This window comes from Dermacentor albipictus, chromosome 7 (assembly GCF_038994185.2).
Source record: "Dermacentor albipictus isolate Rhodes 1998 colony chromosome 7, USDA_Dalb.pri_finalv2, whole genome shotgun sequence".
Taxonomy (NCBI): domain Eukaryota; kingdom Metazoa; phylum Arthropoda; class Arachnida; order Ixodida; family Ixodidae; genus Dermacentor; species Dermacentor albipictus.
In genome coordinates this window covers 66,769,861-66,786,019 of record NC_091827.1, presented here as the reverse complement: position 1 = coordinate 66,786,019, position 16,159 = coordinate 66,769,861, and the positions used below count along the sequence as shown (strand labels likewise).

The following is a 16,159-nucleotide window of genomic DNA, read 5'->3' as shown; positions in this document are numbered from 1 at the left end:
CTCTGTCCGGTCAGAGTGGCCTAAAACACCTGCGAGTGCCCCGCTCGACCGCATCCCGCGTCTGGACCGAGGCGATGGATACATGAACTGCATCGGCGTCCCAGACGCCAAAATACCGGCGAAGCTCCCTGGAGGCCGCCAAGAAATAACAGCGCCTCATCATGGAGCCTGGAAAAGCCTCGGTGGACTGACATAATTTTCCGCTCTGAAGCACACAAAAATAAGCACGATCACTATGGCTGCACAAATATTATATTGAAATGTGAGCGGTCTCCTCCACAATCTCTATTATGTGAAAGAACTGCTATATAAATATAATCCAAAGGTGCTGTGTGTTCAAGAGACCACATCGAAATTCTACTCTCGAGCAGATTCTTCGGAGATACGCTATCTTCCGAAAGGACCGTGGTGAGGCTCAAGCCTCATCCGGCGATGTAGTGATCATTGCAGAAAAGTCTGTTGCTTGTTATCATGTAGCGCTTAGGACAGCCCTTGAAAGCAGTGTTAGTGCGGGTAGGTATGTTTAATCATTTGCTTACTGTCTGCTCCGTTCACATATCATCTGTCAATTAAACTATTTCTGGGACTTCATAGATAACTGACAGAACTCTACATACCCGTGGGTGATTTTAACGCCCAGAACAATTTGTGCAGAGACCCCATTGCAACACATGGCGCCGACTCATTGAAGATTCTTTCCTGACCTCAGGTAAAGGGCTGTTTTATAAAGAAGAAGCCCACTTATAACAACTTCCAACATAACTCGTATTCATGCAATGTGTTCTGCCTCTCTTCTGCCTGACCTAGAATGGAATGGAATTTACAATGCTTTTGCAACTGACCACCTTCCTATCACATTAAACTTAATAATACAGCACGACGACCCCCCCCCTCTCTTATTCCCCAGGTGAAGTCGGTATCGGCTGACTAGCGCAATTTTTGAAAGTCATATCTATCGCGAGATTTTCCAATTTTAGTATAGAAGTTGCTGTAGGATATTTTAGCGTTTGATATATGAATGGTGTTTCATTTAAAAGACGTGTTCCCTGGTGCAACGAAGACTGCGGAGATGCGCGAAAAGGTAGGAAAAGCTTGGGGCGCACTGCATAGATCGCCAAATGCAGAAAATTTTATAGCATTTAAACACACTAAAACGCAGGCAAGGTGGACACGACGTCAGACAAAGTGACAAAGCTGCGTGAGGTTTCTCTTGGCTATGCTTTTAAGCACACAGAAGCCGAAGGGGTGAAATGACGCAAGAAAGCTAAAAGGGCAACAAACCCATTGTTGTTTCTGTTGAACGACTAAGGGAATACCTTACAAGACCAGGCGCAGACTCCTTGAGGAGCACTTCGGACGTGTGTCAAGCTCGATACATTACTCCAAACCCTTCCTGAAATACAAAGAAACAGGAATGTTAGCCACTCGTACGTAAATTCCGGCAGAACGAAGAACATAACTGTCGTTTCAGTATTACCGATTTGCGAGTTGCCTTGACCGCATGCAGGAGCTCTGCTCCCGGACCTGACAGAGTCATCTATCACAAGATTGAAAACGTGCACACTGCTACGCAACTAACACTACTGGTACTTTTCAGTACTATTTGCGTTGCTCGATGCCTTCCAGTCACATAGGAGGAAGCTATTGTTATTCCAGTTTTGAAGAAGGGTTAAGAACCTCATTCGGCGGCAAGTCCCTGCCCGATAGCTCGCACAAGTTGCGCTTGTAAGCGTTGTGAAAAAAAATAATCGTCGTCTTCTATATTTCTTTGAATGCAACAAAATGCTGGATCATTATCAATGCAGTTTCAGAGAAGGGCGGTATGCAACTGACCATATCATGCGCATCGAAGCGAACATTCGAGATGCGTTCGTAGACAAACAACGGGTTTTATCTTAGTTTATCGATATAGAAAAGGCGTACGACACAACGTGGCATTAAGGAAGCCTGCGAGACATGTCGTGAATGAGCATCCGCGGGAGCATGCTGAACGGAATAGAAATCTACCAGGCCGATCGTACTTTTCGCGTCATAATCGGCAATGTGTTGTTGCGTCTCTTCACGCAAGAAACTGGTGTACCTTAGGAAGGCGTGCTACGGTGTACGCTTTTCATCGTGAAAATGAACATGCTCCCAGCTGCACTACCGTGAGCCATTTTTCATTCCGTCTATGGCAACGATGTACATATAGGACTCAAATCATGTAACCTTACTGTGCGAGAGGCTGGTGCACCCTGACTTGAACAAGTTGTCTAAGTTGTCTAAGAGAGAGAGAGCGTTTCTGGTTGCGTATGTGGAGTCTCAGCGTTAAAGGGGGGCGCCACTCCTTGAACATCGTCTGTTGCCTCCAGCGAAACTGTTAGCACCGTGGCAATGGCAGCCCATAGAATGTGACACATCATTTGTTCAGATCACTAAGCACACCGCAAAGGAACATATTAAGATGCATTTCCTTGAACAGCAGGCAAAATACTCCGTGTACTACACTGACGCATCGAAATCACATGTCGGCCAGGCTTATGCAGCAGTAGGTCCATTCATCTCGTGGTCTGATGTGCTGAATCTGTAAACAAGTATCTTTACTGTTGAGGCCAATGCACCATTGCTGGCTGTAGAACACATCAAGCAAGTAAATATACATTTGGCAATTATATCTACAGACTCACTAAGCTTGTCAAAGCTTTCATTCCTGGGTGAAGACATTGCAGTCCTGTAGTCAATGGTTTATTCTGATTTCTGTGCACGATGTAGGCGTCTATCAAGCATGTTCTTTTATGGTGGGTTCCCGGCCACGCAGGCATTGCGGGTAATATGGTTGCATGCAAACTTGCTACGTCCACAACAAAGGAAGCCTGTGAATCTTCTGTAGCTATTCCTGCTGCAGACTTGAAGCCATTTTTATGGAAGAAGTTCAGACTTTTTTGGCAATCCGTCTGGGACACAGGTACCGTGAATAAGCTCAATTTAATCAAGCCAGGTGTAGGTAATTGGCCATCCATAGCAAAAGGGCGACGAACAGATGTCCTATTTTCTCGACGGAGAATAGGGCACACATATGGCAGACAGGCGATGAACCTCCCATTTGTGGTAGATGTAGCGAGCGGCTGAACGCATTCCATGTCTTGCTGGAGTGGTGGGAGGCAGAAGCATAGAGAAGAAAGCAATTCCCGGCAGCTTATCAACAGCATACTCCTCTCCATCCAACAATGTTTCTCGGTGCGGAACCGTCTTTAAGTGGCAAAGCTGCTTTCAATATTCTACATAAAATTGTGTTGCATGTAATTAGCCCTCAAAGTTCGCAGTGCATTCTCCCACCAGAGGTTTCTGCTGCGGCAGCCGAGATATCAGAGTTTGGTGGAGTATACGCGCCTCCAGGTGCGTCGGCTTCTTGTGCCTTGACGAGGCAGCAGTGCTATTGACATTGATTCTGTTCAGTATTTCAATCAGTTCAAACCATATCTCTAACGTCAACAGCACACTTTACTAGGCATTGTCCTTATTTTAACGCGTATATACTTTACCCTCTTTACAACAACAGTTTCTTGGCCTCTATACAGCCATGCTGCATATATAGATTTACCATTTGTTAGTGACCAAACCGTCGACTATATTAGGCCATAGATTGGCGCTCTTTAGCCATTATTGTCCCTTACGCCATACAGCCGCTTATATCATCGTTATCAATTACAGAAATGTAAATATTTTATTAAAGGCTTCCGCAATTGCACTCGCGCATTTGTTCGAGCGCAAGTTTACAGGTATCCTCACGAGACGCGCTCCAACGCGCGAGTCCTGTCTCAAAAGTTCGTGAAGTGAGTCATCAGCAAAAGTGGGAAAATGCAACCGGAAAACGAATCGCAGCACAAACAATGACTTGGAATTGATATACAGCGAAGCTGTGTCTGAATTCACATGGGCACATACATACACTCACACACGCGCACACACAAGCGCGAGGGAACACACCTTGAATGACGGACGCCATGAACACTTCATGCTCTGAGAGGCAGCAGATACACGCACGCACGCGGCGAAATTTGAATCCATTCCATCCGCAAGAAGAGTTTACTGCATCGCAATGCAGCCGCTGATGCACGGAGGCTGCTGGTGCTGCGAGGAAGCCAGCGCAGTTTGCGGCATGCTTGCTCCGTTGTGATTGACTGGCGTATCCATCAAGGAAAAAAGGAGGCCGCAGCCATGGTCACGAAACCTTCCGAGGTTCGCAATGAAAAGCTGCGCTGTTAAAAAAAGTACGCTTGCTGGCAGCAGCCTGTGGCAGCAACAGAATAAAAGAAAGAAACAAGGTAACAAACAAAAGCACAAATGAGCGAGCAGGCAATTAGGAGCATCCCTTTCACAAGTACGGAAGATCATAATTAAAATAAATTCAAACTTTTCAACAAAGGAAAGACAGTTTCAGAGTTCATGAATAAAATATTTTTTTTGCCGTGCCAAATTCTTCCATAAGTTTCCTCCACTGCCAACGCTGCGACGCACCCTTAAAATTACTTTGGAAAATATCACTAAGAAAGCCAGTCCGAAAGCGGGGTTCGCTTAAGAGAAGAAGCACGCAATGAAGAGATGCATTGGCTCCAACAGCAGTATCCACATGTTTGTTTCTTTTCGTTATGATATTTTGCGAAGGTACGCCGTCGTAAACAATTTCAGCACTTAAGCGTACGTACGAGGTCTGGCCCGAAAAACGACGCTGTGAATCAGTAATGAAATGGGAGTAAGTGTAGCTATGGTGCAGCTCTCCTCTTGTACCGGCCGCGCTGCTGCACATTACAAGGCAGAATTTTATGTGCACACTTTGTGCAACCACTTTTATTGCCATAACAACTATGTAGACACTCCAGGAGCATTTCTGCCCTCGGCGTCAGCTTGAGGTTTTGTATAATGTCCAAGTGCGATATTATCGTCTCCGCGCACCGTGTGCTGCACGTGCAAGTCAAACCCTGCGAGGTTGAAACGCCGATAGCGGCTCAATCTCACGCACGAAAGCGTGAAGAGCGGTGAAGAAGCTCGCCGTCGGCCGTCGCACGCGAAGTTCTGGGGGTGGGTAGGGTGGGAGGGTGCGTTTTACTTCGGGCGGCCCGGGTGATCGCGCTCGTCTAATCAGGCCGCTTATCTTGAAAGCCATCTGCGATGGGGACAGCGCACGCCACTCACTGGGTTTTCATGGCTTAGCTCGCGCTGATCCGAGAAGCAGAACGAATATTAATGCGCTTGCTGCTGCTTCCGCGCTTCCTTACTCCAGCTTGTGACAGTTTAGTTTCTGTGGCTATCGGGTGAGATGTGTTCTTATTTGCGTGTGCACGCCTGGTACCATGCATAATAATTTACTTAGGTGTGCTATATTGATAATTTGATATGGCCGATATAGCTACTGTCGTTAATTCGTATAGCTCTTTAGTAATTTGCCATCGAAATGAATGCATCGCATTTCGGCGAAACTGCTCCTTTATTCATTTACATGTCGAAATGGACATCGTTCAACGGTCGCCAACTAGCCTCGTGCAGACATAAACACATTTCGATGGGGTGCATGCGTTCCCTTCTGTTCAGTGACCGGCTAATTGCTGTGAGAATTATATAAGGGCCATTTGGTTTGCGCAAGTTGTCGATTCATCGAATTTTGAGAGACGTGTTGGAAGTGAAAAATATTTTGGCCGAAATGGTGCCAGAAGTGCTGAAGGAGACTAAGCGAGGAAAATATTGTTGGATTGATGGAAAATCTTCTTAAGAAAGCAATAAATTCTTGCAAGGTATCGTCTTCGCAGAAGCAACAGAAATGTACTAATCGAGCTGAAGTAGCAGAGCAATGAGTGGAAAATGGCATATGAGCCAAGGCAAAGGAAAAAAAAAGGCACGGGTGAATAAGGGAAGAATCAAAATATGATGAATGTGTCTTTTTTTATGCCATACACTTTTGCATTCTGAATCTTTACATTAAGGGCCAAATTCTCAAGGGTCCTGTCTACGTGAAGGTCTTGAGGTCCAACATTAAGATCGTGTGCGTCACGTGCGACCAAGCTTGTTCAAAGCGGAAGGGCAGAATCCCGTACACTGCAACAATGCCTCTTCGCATTCCGCATGAATAGGGCGTGTGTTCCAGCACAGTTCCATCACTGTGCTGGAAGTTGGAACAGCCTCCCCAATTGCTTAATTTAAACCCCCTGCACCTTTTTCTTAATCGAATAGCCTTCTTTGGCTATTTGACTAGCTATTTGGCTAGGTATGTAGTACGATGGTGGTTAGACTTTGAGAAGAGATGGCGAAAAAACGCCTCGAGGGAAAGGGCGTGTGCTCTCGGACAACCGAGTTGCAAAGAAGCTTAGCGGTGGCCGTCATGCGTGAACTTTAACATAACAGAGTGGCGGGTAGGGAAGGCAGGGGTTGAGCGCGCTGTCACTCAATAGAGAGAATGCGATTGTGAAGAGGAAGCTGCACTATTTTCTCTAGCCATTTAGGGAGCATGACTGAGAATTTCGGAGAAAGGAGGGGGACATAAAGAAGAAAAAAAGAGAAAAGAGAGAGGCGATTGCAGCACCCGGTACCATTAGGTATCGCTGTCAGCGGTAGCCAAACGGCGCAGCGGTAGCCAAACGGTACATTTACAATTTACACTACATCCCCGTGTCCTCCAGGAACGTAAGAACATGTAAGAAGGACGAGCCATCGTGCCAGCCGAGATACACCAGCTGAGGTTACGAGGCCGCTGTGCACGCTGTGAAGGCCATGTGCACGCTGTGAAGGCCGTGGATGAGGCCAGGCCTTTGCCGCACCTTCGGGATACCGTCCAGGAGCAGCCGAGCCGGAGGCGCTGCAAAAGAGACCGCTCCTGCCTTGCGAGGCCGCGATCAGGAAGTAAACGGGGAGGGTTACCGCTGGCGAAGTACCGATCCCGGTGGATTGCCATTAAGTGCCGCTACACCGTGTACCTTGCATAGTTGAAGGCCGTTGCAGTGGTGCTGATTTGTACAGTGGCATGTACAGTGGCAGTCTCCATTTACCAGCGCGCCAGCCTCTTCGTTGCACTGGACGCCGATGTGAGAGGGGAGCCGCTGTGACGACAGCTTCGAACCACCCGAAGCAAGGGCGCGAAGCTTTCCCGCCAGCGGGCCAACGCCAAGGGCGGCGGTCCACGGTCGATGAAACGCAAGGAGCACCGCGCGCTTGTCGCGGAGGATTACAACCGGAGAATTCCGGGGTTCCTCCGCCAGCATGCCTCCAGCCAGATGGAGGACAGCCACTTCGACAGCGGCGTAGCTTGCCACGAAAGGCAGCCGGTACGCTCCCGAGCGCATCTTCATATCATTCCATTTGAAATGTAATGATGGCAGGGATCATAAGGGCAGCCTAAGAGCAGGAACCACGCAGGAGGAAGTGGCAGATCCGGAGTCTGCATGGACGGAACCGACCGTGTAGGTGTGGAGGTATCCTTTCACCAGGTTCTTCAACCGGAACGCCGACGCCTGGTATAAGGCGCAGGACAGGGATCGCATTTTCGTGACGCCCACCAGCGTAATAGAGACATCCAATGACTGATGGTGTGGAGGAGGTGGGTAGATGTCTAGCGTGGGAGGGTGGCCAACAACATCCTCGTACAGCTGACACAAGCTGCACTAATGCTAGTGAGGTCGGCTCCGCAACAATAAAGCAGAGCCGCGCGACCCGGGGTGCTATGTAGCCGGTCAACTTGACGCAGGCTACGATGTGGGAGCAGCACGGACAGCGGCCATGTTTTGCCAGTGACGTGCGATGTCCATAGCCAGGAATCATCCGGACGGCTTTCCGGTGCTGGTGTTCCAGGTGGTCTACGTGAAACCATGGGAGGGCCACGACCGGGAGTGCATAAAGAAGCCTCGACGTAGCCACTGCGGCGTATAGACGGGTACCCCATTGTTGTGTGCATCCTCTGCCACGGAGCAGCAGACGGTCAACCGCCTTTTGTACGTTCTGCACTTGAGCGATGAGTGCCTGTCTGTCTGCAGGCCCATGTAGTTCACAACCCGCTTCCATGATATGCGGTTGCCAACGAGACCCATCGGGACTGCTAGAGCGTTCGCTCCGTCTTCGTGGTGGGAAGGCGAGGAAAAGCGCTCGTGCTCGCGGGATGGTGGGTGGCGGGGTTGAACCATAGGTAGAAAGAGAGGAGGCTGTCGGTCGCGCGTTCGTCGGATCGTTCGTTCGGGCTATTTACATAGACTAGGAGTCATAGCTGATGGCTTCTGCATATTTTTCTGTTCCCCAAACGCACGCTGGTCCTCAGGGGGCGACATTTTGGGGTTGTGACTACAACTTGTGAGGGCTTCCTCGGTTTCCTGCAAGCCACATCACCGCATCTTTGCTTGGCATTCCACCACTTTTGCCGGTCGCCAGCACACAAGTTGTTAACACTGCACCACGCTATCTGATGCACTGGGTGATAGCGGATAGCGGACTGCGCCCCTGTCTTTCCTCCGCTGCTGGCATTTTGGTAGAGGCGGCTGGGGATTGTTGGAGATTAATGTTAACGCATCTGTACTTTTCACAGATTTGTACGTTGGTTCTTTTTTATATACTTTCAATGGCCCGCCGCTGCTGCCACACATATCACATTAAGCAAGAAAGGGATATTTTCTTTTGTTTCGGGAGGAATACGGGGGAGCCAGCCGGACGATGCTGCTCTTGGGCTTCCCACGCAGCCTCCTGCAGTCACCATTCCTGCAGCATCCGGTTGGTTATTGGTGTCCATTCTGTTCATCAACCGATACCCGTAGATTGTGAGCGTAACCGTCGCATCTTTAGCACTGTTCTGTCTGCGCTAACTGGAAAATGGCTAACGATGACAGGTGGTGTCATACATGCTCTAAGCAACAGGCTGCACAAAGTCGCCGAATGAGTTGTTCAATGTGTGAAAAATTATACCATTTTAACGCGATAGCGTTAAGGAGCTCGTGTCGCAGAAAAGCCGGTGACGTCGGCGTCGGTGTCGGCGTTGGTGTCGGCGTCGGCGTTTGCGGCGTTTGCCGCGTTGACCGTGAGCGATAAATCACGGCAGGCGCTTCATAAATAAAAAGCAACTTCCAAGATTGGCCCGGTGGGAATCGAACCAGGGTCTCCGGAGTGTGAGACGGAGACGCTACCACTCAGCCACGAGTTCGATGCTTCCAAGCGGTGCAAACGCGCCTCTAGTGAATGCGGTGTTGCCTTCGAAACGAGCCGTGGAAAGTTATACTGCGGTGTATATCGGTAATTATGAACATGTAACGTACAGAAGTCACAATTACACGAGTTGCGAAGTGCGTTTCCGCTGCATTTCTTCTGCGCTTTCCGCACACGCAGAGCCTTCTTGCGGCAAACACAGAAGACCCCCTCCTCTCAATGTACGGCGCTGCCCCGACAGGAGGCGCGCCGCGCGCGCATTGGGACCGCTGCCAGGCGCGTCGCGGGACTCCCTCTCCCCTGACGACGCTTCGCCGTGCTCCCGGTTTAGATTACTATCTATCTCTCTGCCCGTGCCGATCACGACGTTTGGCTGGCGTAGATCGTTTCCCCTCCGAGACACCGAGTTCTTTGGTTCGTTCCGTTCGCTCAGGCGCATGTTTCGTTGCCGCGCCGAACGCTGCGTTGCTCGACGCTCACCGCGTGATAGGTGGGCGCTAAGTCCGATGCGGGGCGCATCGTAAGTGATCGCTGTGCCGTAGCGCATTGTCTTATACCCCTTGGCGGGTCGACGGGAACGCTATCGCGTCCCACTCTTGAAGGCGAAGCTTAAGCGTCCTCCAATTTTTGTCAAATGCTCTGGGGTGACAGAGACTGCTGCTCGCAGTAAATCTCAAGAACTTTTTTAGTCTTGCCTGTATTTGGCATGCTACTCGTTACGCCAGAGAGGTGGTAGTAGCGACAAAGACATCGCTATTCATTTATTGTTGACAGGAATACTAACCAAACTGCAAAAGCTACAGAACCTGCCGACTAATGTTGATAGCACTGAAACGGCTATTGGCCTAATGTAAAGAAAAGTAAGGTGAAGAATTGTGCAAGATGGCTCGACAGGAGGCAGAGATAAAGGAAATCCGGAAACGTGTTGATGCTGTCGACGTACGCAAGGACAAAGAAGGAGTCAGTTAACACTACCCGCATATTACCTGGAATAGAATAGGATGCGACATAATCTAGTAATTTACGGTGTATTCGGCAACGGACAACGAACAATTGTTGAGCAAGGTTAACGACGTCGCACGATTGGCGAAACTTGTCGACCTGGGCTCAAAAGGCCTGGAGGCAGTGCATAGACTTCTTGTCAAATCCGGGATGATCGCTGGAATTATTGTCCGATGTAACAAACAACTTGGACATACTCGGCTGCGGCAATGTAAGGTACACAGAAGCTCTTATTCCAGAAAACCTGACTCATCTCAACAGGACGTTGCTTCGCTTAGTCAAAGAATAGGCGCGCGACAAGGGGTATTTGTATGCATGGCATCGTAACGGAATAGTATATTTCCATAGAGCAGGCGGGACGCAAGCGGATGCCGTCCATTGCGCTTAGGACTTAGAGAAGCTGACATCTTAGAGCTGTCTAAGTCATAACCGGTTATGCTAACATGACTGCCACTTATCAAAGTCCTTAAGACCTCAATAAACTTGTTGAAAATAAAAGTTCATTCTTCTCTCTGCTTCCCCTAAATATTATGTTTGTGTGTGATGAGCAAGGAGTATTTCAAGCGCCTGTGGAGGAGTTCAACTTTACATTTTCATTTAGAATCAGAATCAGAATGAAAAATTTGTTATTAGAAGTTGGGTAACAGTTACAAGTACTTTGTATGCAGAAGGAGGTCCCATAGTCAAAGACTGTATCGGGACCTCCTGTACAAGAACAGTTATTGTAGTTAACATCTAAAGGCAACAACAGCATAAAATAAGGAAGTATACAAGCAACACGAAAAGAACGGTTACAGAACAAAATACAAGATTGATTACAAAAAATAACAAGGTTTAGCATATCTCATGGTAGCAGCGAAATTGTGCGCGAACAAAATACCAGCAGTTTATTTAAAACATCAAAAAAAAAAGAGAAGAAAAAAGCGAACAATGACCGACTACAGTAAGCCTTGTCGTTAATCTGTGAATAAAAAATGCATTTTTAGTTCTCTTTTAAAATGTGATAAACATCTTGTGTTTTTTATTGTGAAAGGAAGCGTGTTCCATATTGATATGGAAGAGAATTCTGCAGTCTGTTTACCATAGTTAGTACGGATTCTTGGTAAAAGAAAATTGTTATTCAACGCAAATCTGGTGGTACTATGAATCATCAGGTTAGAAGGCGAAAATGGGATCGACGGTAGCTCATTATTCACAAATCTGTAGAAAAAAAATACCTAGGTTGAAGTTTGAAGTTTGAAGTTTATTTTCTTTCTTCATTACATAAAGAAAGAGGAAACAAGAGCTAAAGGCCATACGGCCTGACAGGGGCTCTTGCTCCTAAGTGCGTTCGGGTTACATGATGATACGATGTACAAACAAAAAAAAGCAAATATAACAGGAAAACAAGCAAGTACGATGTACAAAAGACAAGTAAACAAGATAATGTGTACATTATACAATGACTATGTGTAAAAGACATTTATGCTACAGTTTTTGTTTGTGCAATCACATTTACCGCGCAGGTTAAGCAATACATATATAGTGCATTATTAAAAAAATTAGTGTGAGAGCAATTTATGTGTAATTATTTGATAGTGTATGAGTAGGTTTTTTATATATTGCTTAAAATTAGGCGCACAGAAATCAATTTTTTGCTCAACAATGTTTAGTAGCCTAGGTATTTGATATCTTATATCCTGACGTCCGTAGTTAGTACGCGTGAATGGTATTTTCTTGATTTGATAACGTAATGGGTATCACAAAGAAGTGGGTATGCTGACAACATGGAGGTTGTGTTTTTTTATATGTAAGAGTAATCTATAATAAAATACTTGATTTGCTCGGATCATTAAATGTTTGTCGAAGAGATTGTGTGTGGGTAAGTCACGCGGTCTACCATGGTAGTTTTCAAAAATTCGGACTACTCGTTTTTGCAAGCCTAATAACTTATCATAGTTTTTTGTTGTAGTTGTTCCCCAGATCAAGACACAATAAGATAGCTTCGAGAAAAAAAGGGCGAAGTATATTGATTTCTTTAGCCATAAAGGAATTAAATCACCTATTTTATACATACAGCCTACTACTTTGCTAAGATCATTGCAAAGCTTATTGACATGATTATCCCAGGAGAGGTTTTCTTGGAACCATACCCCCAAAAACTTTTGCGTTGTTACTTGTTCTAGCCTCTTTGCTTGAAATAGAACAGTTATATTAACAGGCATTGGCTTGTTTATCGGTCTAAATATTATATATTTGGTTTTATTGACATTCAATTGTAGTTTGTTTATGTACAGCCATTCAGATAATAAATTTAAATAATCATTTATTTCTTTTTGTATGCATTGCAAGGAAGAATTTGCAAAGAAAAGATTAGTATCGTCTGCGTACATGATGATATTAGGTGAGGAAGAAATGTTAGGAAGGTCATTGATATATAGATTAAATAATATAGGACCAAGTATGGATCCCTGTGGCACGCCATTCTGTATTTTGAGAAGTGAGGAAGTGGCCTGATTATATGAAACAAACTGATAACGATCCGTTAAGTAGCTTCTCATTAACTCTAATGCTGTACCACGTATACCGTAGTCATAAAGTTTGCACAGAAGTATACCATGATTTACGCTGTCAAAAGCCTTACGTAGGTCCAGGAATAAGCCTACCGTGTATAAACGGTTTTCTATATTTTGCAGTATTTGATGTTTTATATTTAAGAGCGCATCCTCACATGATTTATTTTTTTGAAATCCGTATTGCGCCGTACTAATAATAGAATATTTCCTTAAGAAACCTTCTAGTCGAGTGTTTAGAACAGTTTCAAAAAGTTTTGAAAAAAGAGGTAGTATAGATATGGGTCGGAAGTTGTTTACACTATGATCAGCACCGCCTTTATGAACCGGGCAGACTCTGGCTATTTTAAGTTTGCTAGGAAAAATTCCGGACTCAAACATTTTATTAATAATATGAGCTAATACATTAGAGATGATGTCAGACACATACTTTATAGGAGATGCCATGATACCGTCGAAACCTGCAGCACTGTTTGACTTAAAGTTTTTGATCACGCTCTCTACTTCGGTTGGTGTCACCGGAAATAGCATTAAAGAATTTTGCAGAGACGGTTTCACAGTATGCCCTATCTCTTCTGGATCTGCTGCAGAAATGTTGCTGCAGCATTGAACAAAGTGAGTGTTTAGGATAGAGACGGCTTGTTCACCCGAAAGAGTGCCGTTAACCGACGCTATTTGTAGGTCTTGAGGGCTAGCCTTTCCTCCAGATATTTTCTTAATTTCCATCCAAACTTTTCTTGGATTCGTATATATGCGCGAGAACACCTTCTCATAATATTTTTCTTTTGCCTTTTTTAATTCTGAATTTACTTGGTTACGGTACTCCTTAAATTTGGCTAATTCATTCATGTCTCTAGTTCTAGGGAATGTATGGTACATTTTATTTTTGTTTTTGATTTTTGTAAAAAGCACTACATCTATCCACGGCTTTCTAATTTTTTTGGGTCGTTTTGTAGCACTATGTTGCGGGAAGGCTATGTCGTAGCAAGTGATTAGTTTATCGAAAAATGAATTGTATGCCTTATTTGGGTCACTTTCAGTTAGTTCAGATTCCCAGTTTTTTTCCCGAATAAGAGAGCGAAAATAGGCTAGCGTCGTTGTATCTATGACACGGTAGGAATATACAGGCGCATTATGCTTGTATTTCTGCGAACAAGGCAGAAAACAAAAAAATGGGAAGATGATCGCTTATATCAGAGGACATGACACCAGCAGTCACAGTGGAATCATGTACATTAGTGATACAGACATCTAATAAGGTTTGACTGTGTGCTGTAACTCGTGTTGGCGAGGTTATAATATTCGAGCATGCGTAAGAGTAAAGCAACTGATTATATTCTCGTGTTATTGTATTTTCAGCCATCATATCTATGTTCGTATCACCTAGTAAGGCAAACATTTGGCCGGTGCCGCTGAGATAAGCTAGCAGGTTATCCACAAAGGAAAAGAATTCTTTTTTGTTCCCACAGGGTGGTCTGTACACTACTGAAAATGTTCCTGCTTGAAGACGAATAGTGAGGCATTCAACGTTGCGATTAATTAGGGAGAAATCAGCAATTTTCTCCGAGTTTAGATCATTTCGTACATATGCTGCTAGACCACCACCTCTGGCGTAGGTACGGTTTAGTATGTGATGCCTGTAGTTTTCGAACTGTATCGGGTAGTCCTTATCAGATATCCACGTTTCAGTAAAAAGAACAACATCGGGATTAGTGTTGGTGTGTTGAAACAATTCTTCAATTTTATCTTGTTTATTTTTTATGCTTTGGACGTTTAAATGAAAGATTGAAATATGTTTTTGCGAACCCGCAGATATATTTGCAAATGAAAGGTAATCATGATATAAAGATTTATCGACTGAAGCCATATCTGGACTTAAATCAATAAGAATTAATTTGACGAAATAAAGCTGAATATTAGGTTATCATCTTGCTGATATCTTCAGTGCTGAAAATATGCAGAACAGGAGATGTTTCATTGCGCCTTGCCATTACTTTCCCTCCAGTGGTCCAGACATATTTCCAACCAACCTCATTCTTCCTTTGTTTCGCAGCACTTAGTAATTGTTTACCTTGTCTCGTCAAATGCTCATTAATGAATACAGGACGATCCTCATCAAAGCCAAGCATTCTGGCATTAATTTTTCCCTTTCGCGATTTAGCAAGAAAACTGTTCCTTTTGAAACGGCGCACGAATCGAACAATTATGTTTTGTTCATTGTGTTTCGCTGTCGGTACCTTATGGCATGCATCAATGTCGGAATCTTGCACATCCTCTGCAACAAGTTCGCCAATCTTCTTTATAATAGCTATTGGCTCAGCATCAACAGGAACACCCTTGATTTCCAGGTTGTTGGAACGCTGGTACGTTTCAAGCTCCTCTAGTTTCCGCGTCGGCTTAGCATTTTGCCCTTTAAGTACCTTGTTTTCTGTTACAATGGCATCGATTATTTCTTTCAATGCTCCTAAGTCCTTAATTTCCTGTTTCAGTTCTTTTAGATCATCTAGACTTTTTTTTATCTCTCTGAGTTCATCAATTATCTCAGCGCGCAATTCGTCCACAGCTTTTTTTGACATGAGGCTTCTGGACTATGACACTATTTCACGCTTGTAAAGTCTAGAATGTTTAAGAAGCAGTTCGGCAGCAGTGCATAAATTTGAGCGGGAGAAAATCGAAAATGTATAGCGCTCACCTGCAAAGCAGATAGATTTTAGTTGTGTGCTCAAGTTGCACTGCTGCCGAACTGCAAGCCTGGTCGTCGATCCGCCGCTTTTTAAACCAGCCGTGGTGTCCTGATGCCCCCTTGTGGCAGAAAAGGCGCCCAGGGAACCACGTGGGTGTCAGATGGACGATACAAGGCCAGGGCGATGAAGCTCCGCAATCTTGTAGGCGTCACCCCACTGCTCCACGTGCGGCAAATCCAGCGGCGAAAGCGATAGCTGCAAAGCAGATAGATTTTAGTTGTGTGCTCAAGTTGCACTGCTGCCGAACTGCAAGCCTGGTCGTCGATCCGCCGCTTTTTAATCCAGCCGTGGTGTCCTGATGCCCCCTGTATTTGGTGAGTCCAGATATCGTAAGAATGTTATTCTCGTGTAGCAGGGAAGTGGCATTAGAAAAGCGTGGGCTGTAAGTAATTATTCTTATGGCCCGGTTCTGAACTGTCTGGAGAGATGCAGTGTGAGTATTATATGTGTTGCCCCAACATATTATGCCATAAGTAATGTGAGAGTGGACAAAAGAGTGGTAAAGTTAGAGTAATGTGGCACGTGAGAAGTAAGGGCGTGTTTTAATTAAGATGCGTATACCATAAGCTATTTTCCTTTTTATGTGAGCAATATGATTGTGATATTTCAAATTACAATCAAGTAGAATACCAAGAAAAGATGAACATGAACTTGGAGGAAGGCGGTGAGAACCGAAAGTGATAGGTGGAGTGGATGGTATGTTTCGCTGAT

At 45.3% G+C, this 16,159-nt stretch overlaps 1 protein-coding gene across 10 annotated transcripts in view; it reads left to right on the top strand.

Annotated features, from left to right (window-relative positions):
- LOC135921555 (uncharacterized) overlaps positions 1-16,159 on the top strand; it is a 315,975-nt gene that overhangs the window by 160,955 nt on the left and 138,861 nt on the right. The window contains exon 1 of one of the 10 annotated variants that reach the window (XM_070522323.1): positions 14,337-15,762. The exons of the other annotated variants lie outside the window; for them this stretch is intronic. The gene's annotated coding sequence lies outside the window, so the exon portion shown is untranslated. Of the gene's footprint in view, positions 1-14,336; positions 15,763-16,159 lie in introns of those variants that run through there. 10 annotated transcript variants of the gene reach the window in all.